Genomic DNA, 7,775 nt, shown 5'->3' with positions numbered 1-7,775 from the left:
AATGTTACCGTGTTATTTTATGTTATGTTATCTCTGTGATAGAATGTTACCGTGTTATGTTATCTCTGTGATAGAATGTTACCGTGTTATTTTATGTTATGTTATCTCTGTGATAGAATGTTACCGTGTTATGTTATGTTATGTTATCACTGTGATAGAATGTTACCGTGTTATGTTATGTTATGTTATCACTGTGATAGAATGTTACCGTGTTATTTTATGTTATGTTATCTCTGTGATAGAATGTTACCGTGTTATGTTATCTCTGTGATAGAATGTTACCGTGTTATTTTATGTTATGTTATCACTGTGATAGAATGTTACCGTGTTATGTTATGTTATGTTATCACTGTGATAGAATGTTACCGTGTTATATTATGTTATGTTATCACTGTGATAGAATGTTACCGTGTTATTTTATGTTATGTTATCACTGTGATAGAATGTTACCGTGTTATGTTATGTTATGTTATCACTGTGATAGAATGTTACCGTGTTATGTTATGTTATGTTATCACTGTGATAGAATGTTACCGTGTTATTTTATGTTATGTTATCACTGTGATAGAATGTTACCGTGTTATTTTATGTTATGTTATCACTGTGATAGAATGTTACCGTGTTATTTTATGTTATGTTATCACTGTGATAGAATGTTACCGTGTTATTTTATGTTATGTTATCTCTGTGATAGAATGTTACCGTGTTATGTTATCTCTGTGATAGAATGTTACCGTGTTATTTTATGTTATGTTATCTCTGTGATAGAATGTTACCGTGTTATTTTATGTTATGTTATCTCTGTGATAGAATGTTACCGTGTTATTTTATGTTATGTTATCACTGTGATAGAATGTTACCGTGTTATTTTATGTTATGTTATCACTGTGATAGAATGTTACCGTGTTATATTATGTTATGTTATCACTGTGATAGAATGTTACCGTGTTATTTTATGTTATGTTATCTCTGTGATAGAATGTTACCGTGTTATGTTATCTCTGTGATAGAATGTTACCGTGTTATTTTATGTTATGTTATCACTGTGATAGAATGTTACCGTGTTATTTTATGTTATGTTATCACTGTGATAGAATGTTACCGTGTTATTTTATGTTATGTTATCACTGTGATAGAATGTTACCGTGTTATTTTATGTTATGTTATCTCTGTGATAGAATGTTACCGTGTTATGTTATCTCTGTGATAGAATGTTACCGTGTTATGTTATCTCTGTGATAGAATGTTACCGTGTTATTTTATGTTATGTTATCTCTGTGATAGAATGTTACCGTGTTATTTTATGTTATGTTATCACTGTGATAGAATGTTACCGTGTTATATTATGTTATGTTATCACTGTGATAGAATGTTACCGTGTTATATTATGTTATGTTATCTCTGTGATAGAATGTTACCGTGTTATGTTATCTCTGTGATAGAATGTTACCGTGTTATGTTATCACTGTGATAGAATGTTACCGTGTTATATTATGTTATGTTATCTCTGTGATAGAATGTTACCGTGTTATTTTATGTTATGTTATCACTGTGATAGAATGTTACCGTGTTATATTATGTTATGTTATCACTGTGATAGAATGTTACCGTGTTATATTATGTTATGTTATCTCTGTGATAGAATGTTACCGTGTTATTTTATGTTATGTTATCTCTGTGATAGAATGTTACCGTGTTATTTTATGTTATGTTATCTCTGTGACAGAATGTTACCGTGTTATATTATGTTATGTTATCTCTGTGATAGAATGTTACCGTGTTATGTTATCTCTGTGATAGAATGTTACCGTGTTATTTTATGTTATGTTATCTCTGTGATAGAATGTTACCGTGTTATATTATGTTATGTTATCTCTGTGATAGAATGTTACCGTGTTATTTTATGTTATGTTATCACTGTGATAGAATGTTACCGTGTTATATTATGTTATGTTATCACTGTGATAGAATGTTACCGTGTTATATTATGTTATGTTATCTCTGTGATAGAATGTTACCGTGTTATTTTATGTTATGTTATCTCTGTGATAGAATGTTACCGTGTTATGTTATCTCTGTGATAGAATGTTACCGTGTTATATTGTTTTATTATTACTGTGACAGAATGTTACCGTGTTATTTTATGTTATGTTATCTCTGTGATAGAATGTTACCGTTGTAGCGGAATGCAGTAAGCCTGTCCTGCAAAATGCCTGTGTGACTGTGTTCGTATAATTTTTCCCTATGTTGAAATTGCTGTTCGTCTGTTTATTATGTGAATTATATGTTATTCGGTAGTTTCCATCCGTACTATATACTTATGGAAACTACCGAACGGAGGGGCCACCCCGGAGAGAAGTGTGCCAGCAATTAAGGTTCACATTCTTTCCAAACCGCAAGTTAACCGGCTCATTAACATTGTATCTGGGTGGCCGCCATTCGGCATGCGTACACGTGGCGGCGGCCATCTTACGCATGAAAATCCCAGCGGTGTTTGGTCGTCGAGTGCCTGGAACTCAAATCGGGCACTCAGACAACCAAGCACCGCTGAGACCTCCAGAGCTCCGTAACTGCCGAACGGAGAGACATAACGAATCCCCATTCGGTAGTAATAAAGTACCGAATGAGGGAATCACTATCTAGGTGAATGTAAATGTGGATGGCAATTGTAAATGTCTATTTTAACTACCGAACGGAGACCGACCGCAGGGCCCATTCTCATGGAACCCTTTTCGGATACCAACTCGTGTGCGGTCGGTCAAACTTCACTTGCCTGTAACTGCCGAACCCCTGGTCCGATCTGGGTGAATTTTGGATATTATATTCACCCAGATCAGGGCTACCCAGCGGTACCCTGATATTAAAGATATATGATGGTTTAGGGGTACATCCAAGTCTGGGGTAAACTACTGTACAACTTAAGGGGATTATGACTCACTCTGAGGGGAGGAGATGTGTGGGAGGTAGCAAGAATGGTATTGGTTACTGTCATAATTGCTGTAGTTCCCTCCCTTGCATGGGAGCAGGCTTTATAAGAAACCTTGGAATAAACGATTGTCAGTTCTACTCCTGAAACTGTGTGTCGTCCAGTTATTGGGAGTGCTGTTGGGATATTGCTGTACCGTTTTACCTGCTGGAAACTCTGCTGTGGATTTACTAATGACTTGTTCCTGAGCCTTCCTTGGATCTAAAGTGGAGAATAGCTGCGAGAAAACAGCTCTCCGCTACATTGGTTGGCAGCGCTGGGATCCAGACTCACAGAGGAACAAGGATTAATGGAGATTGACCTTTCTACGCTAAAAAGAACCACCTTGAAAGACCTTCTGGAAGCAAAAGGTGTTTCTGCCAGCAGCAAATCCAAAGCAACGCTTATCACCGAAGTAATGGCAGAATACAGAGCAGAGGAGGTCCAGGCCACGGAACAAAGACCTGAAACAGAACAGGAGGAGTTCCAAAGGCAATTACAATACAGACTGGCCTTCTATGGGGAAAACCCACCCACAGAGATCATCTCTAAAACCATGACAGAGGTACAGGAATTTGTAAAGAGAAACAGGAGACCACAAACACCAGAAAGAGGTACCGCAGGAGCTATAGCACAAGAGGGTAAGCCCAAAATTCCCTACCAAGCTTTTAAAACGTATGTGGAAGCAGAGGAGGATATAGATGCCTTCCTACAGGACTTTGAGAGACTATGTACACTGCATAACATACCAAGGGAAGAGTGGGTACCCATATTAGCGGCACGGCTGTCAGGAAGGGCAGCGGAAGCCTACCGCACTGTACCAGATGTGGAAATTAGGAACTATAACCGGGTGAAAGAGATTATCTTGGCCCGGTATGCAATAACAGCAGAGGCATACCGGAGACGTTTCAGGGAATTGAAAAAGGTGGACAAAGATTCACATGCGGAGTGGGCTTGCCGACTAGAAAGGGCAGCCCTTGGGTGGATGCAGTCGAGTAAAGCGAGGTCCATGGAGGACTTATTACAAATGCTGCTGTTGGAGCAGTTTTATGAGGGGATATCCTCAGAACTGCAGGAATGGGTGAGGGACCGTAACCCCACCACCCTCACCGAGGCTGCCAAAAAGGCAGATGACTTTATGGATGCTCGCAGACAAACCAAGACAGTGGGTAACAAACCGGCCATGCGGCCACTGGGGGTAAATTCATTTTCTCCTAACCCTCAACCCCCACCAAGATCCCTTCCTCCACCAGCACCAGCAGCAGCGCAGCCGAGATACCGCACACCTGCTTCTGTGCAATGCCACCGATGCCAGAGGTGGGGACATTACCAACGAGATTGTCCGCAGTCCAGGGAACGCAACACCTGGATCCGACCAGGGCCCCCACCACCACCACCGAGAGCAGCAGCACATCATTACCAGGATGAGGTACCACTTCCCTACAGCTCTGCCGTTCCAGTCACGACTGTGGAACAGTGGGAAGTGCTGCATGAGGCCAACCCCTTACAGGCACAGGCGGATAACCGCCAGCACCATAGGCAAACCGTATATCTGGAAGAGACTCAGGAGCCACCATCACCCTGGTGCAAAGCCATTTGGTTCCAGATAAGGCCAAACTGAATAAGACTGTGGCTGTCAGGGTTGCAGGGGGAGCCGTGTATCGGCTAGACACAGCCAGGGTACATTTGCATTGGGGTGCGGGGTACGGGAATGTGGAAGTGGGACTAATGCCGCAATTACCTGCTGAGGTGGTCCTGGGGAATGACCTGGGCAAACTCACCTCCGCATTTGAACCACAACCTACTGAAGAAGCACACCCAGTAGTCACCAGGCAACAGGCCCGCACCCAACAAAACAACGCACTGCCGGAGGTCCAGGTAAGAGATTCCTCCCCTTCCCTAGACTGTATCCCTTGGGCCCCTCCTGACGAGTTTGTAGCCGAGGTAGTCACTGACCCCACCTTACAGGTATACCGAGACAAGGTCACCTCTATCCAACCGGGGGCGGAGGGGGAAAGATTTGTATGGGACCGACAGTTATTATACCGGGAATCAAGTAAACAGATAGATGGGTCAGACCCCATTACCACAAGACAGCTGGTGGTACCTCAGAGGTACCGAACCGAATTACTCCGGATAGCGCACGATATTCCGCTATCCGGACATTTGGGGGTCAGCCGTACCAGATATCGATTGACCCAGAGTTTCTTTTGGCCAGGGATTAGCCAGGAGGTACGCAGGTACTGTAATACCTGCGACACGTGCCAGAGGGTGGGAAAGAGGGGGGATAAGCATAAGGCGAAGCTGCACCCCCTACCCATAATTGAGGAACCCTTTCATAGGGTTGCCGTAGATATTGTAGGTCCCTTCCGGAAACCCAGCCCCTCGGGCAAACGATACATCCTGACTGTAGTGGACTATGCCACGCGCTACCCCGAGGCGGTAGCTTTAACTAATATACATGCAGAGACGGTGGCTGAGGCGCTGATGCAGGTTTTCTCCCGGATGGGGCTACCCAGGGAGATCATCTCGGATCAGGGCACTCAGTTCACGGCAGAGGTTACCCAACAACTCTGGAAGTTCTGTAAAATTAAGCCTATAATTAGTGCTCCGTACCACCCCCAGACTAATGGGCTCTGCGAACGGTTCAATGGCACCTTAAAGCAGATGCTCCGAACCTTCGCAGAGACTCACCGAGACTGGGAAAAATTCCTGCCGCACTTACTGTTTGCTTACAGGGAAGTGCCGCAGGAATCTACAGGATTTTCCCCTTTTGAGCTGCTATTCGGGAGGAGAGTAAGGGGACCCCTAGACTTGATTAGAGAACACTGGGAAGGAGACCGTAGCGTGGACGGTACCCCTATTGTACCATATGTGTTGGCCCTCCGAGATCGCCTGGAAGCACTCACCAAGACGGTAAAGGAAAACCTACAGGCAGCTCAGACGCGGCAGCGCACCTGGTACGATAGAGGCGCCAGGGACCGCAGCTTTCAGGTCGGACAGAAAGTTTTAATTTTAAAACCTGTTCGACACGATAAGCTACAGGCCGCCTGGCAAGGCCCTTATAGAGTGGTAGAACAACGATGTGACACCACGTATATAATTGGCCACTGCGCAGGGAATGGGGGGCGACGCATGATCCATGTGAACATGCTGAAACCTTACCAGGAACGTTCAGAGGAGGTGACAGCGATCTGCGCCCCCACCTCTGAAGAGAGCGACAGCCTACCCCTCCCCGATCTGTTAGAAGACGGACAGCTGGCTGGGGATTTAGGAGCAGTTGTATTGGGGGATCGGTTGAGCCCACAGGAGCGTATCGAGGTACAACAGCTACTGCAGGAAAAGCAGGAAACCTTTTCTAATGTACCTGGATACACCCCTCTGGCTACCCACCGAGTAGACACCCCAGGTCAACTCCCCATGCGCCAGACCCCGTACCGCATCCCTGAAGCGGTCCGGGAGAATATGCGCAAAGAAATTGAGGAGATGATACAGTTAGGAGTGATTGAGCCCTCAGATAGTCCCTGGGCATCTCCAGTGGTCCTCGTACCAAAGCGGGACGGCACGACCCGCTTTTGCGTGGACTACAGGAGACTGAATGAGAAGACCGTATCCGACGCATACCCGATGCCTAGGATCGATGAGTTACTAGACCGGATGGCCAGGGGGCAATACCTTACCACGATTGATCTGTGCAAAGGGTATTGGCAGATTCCCCTGGCCCCGGACGCCATCCCCAAGTCCGCCTTTGTCACCCCATTCGGCCTGTACCAATTTAAGGTCATGCCGTTTGGGATGAAAAACGCGCCGGCTACCTTCCAGCGGATGGTGGACCGTCTCCTAGATGGGTTCCAAGACTATACCTGCGCATATCTCGATGATATTGCCATATTTAGCGATACCTGGCAGGAACACTTGGCCCATATAGGAGCAGTCCTAGACAGGATCAGGGAGGCTGGTTTGACCCTAAAACCAGCTAAATGTAGTATCGGGATGGCCGAGGTACAGTACCTAGGCCACCGAGTGGGCTGTGGTAAGCAGAAGCCGGAACCCGCCAAAGTAGAGGCGGTATCCCAGTGGCCTACCCCGACGACTAAAACCCAGGTGTTAGCCTTCTTAGGGACAGCAGGGTATTATCGGAAGTTTGTCCCCAATTATAGTGCCCTGGCCAAACCCCTCACTGACCTGACCCGTAAAAACCTTCCCCGCCAAGTAACCTGGACCCCGGAGTGTGAGCAGGCATTCCAAAACTTGAAAGATGCACTTGTTAATGCCCCTGTCTTGGCCGCTCCCAATCCAACTAAACGTTTTCTTGTTCACACAGACGCTTCTCTGTTTGGATTGGGGGCAGTATTAAGCCAAGTCGGGGCCGATGGCGGAGAACATCCCGTGGCTTACTGTAACGGACCGTTTCAGCATACAAGGGGAAAAATGCGTTTAGGCGATAATCCCCTTTTCCATAGACAGGCACAGCTACTGCAGAACATCAGAACTCACGAGCTGGATACGAAATAACACTCCGAACTGGAACAGCTGAACAAGAAAAGCATACAATCGGCTTACACTCTTGGCAGTCAGCTTACAATCCAATCCCCCCCAAGAACGAGACGACACTTCATTTTGAGGGTTAAGCAGGAACTCAAGACTGGGACACCCAGTCTGGCTTTTATTACCAACAAGTACATACAGGACACTCCCAGGGGGAGGATGAAATTAACCAATCACATGGATGTACCTCCCACACATTTCCTCCCCTTAGATTAACACTTAACACAATTATACTGTACACCTTTTTCCCCAATTCCTGGAT

The sequence above is a fragment of the Pelobates fuscus genome, chromosome 1 (genome assembly GCF_036172605.1).
Source record: "Pelobates fuscus isolate aPelFus1 chromosome 1, aPelFus1.pri, whole genome shotgun sequence".
Lineage (NCBI taxonomy): Eukaryota > Metazoa > Chordata > Amphibia > Anura > Pelobatidae > Pelobates > Pelobates fuscus.
Note: the sequence above shows the minus strand (reverse complement) of the source record.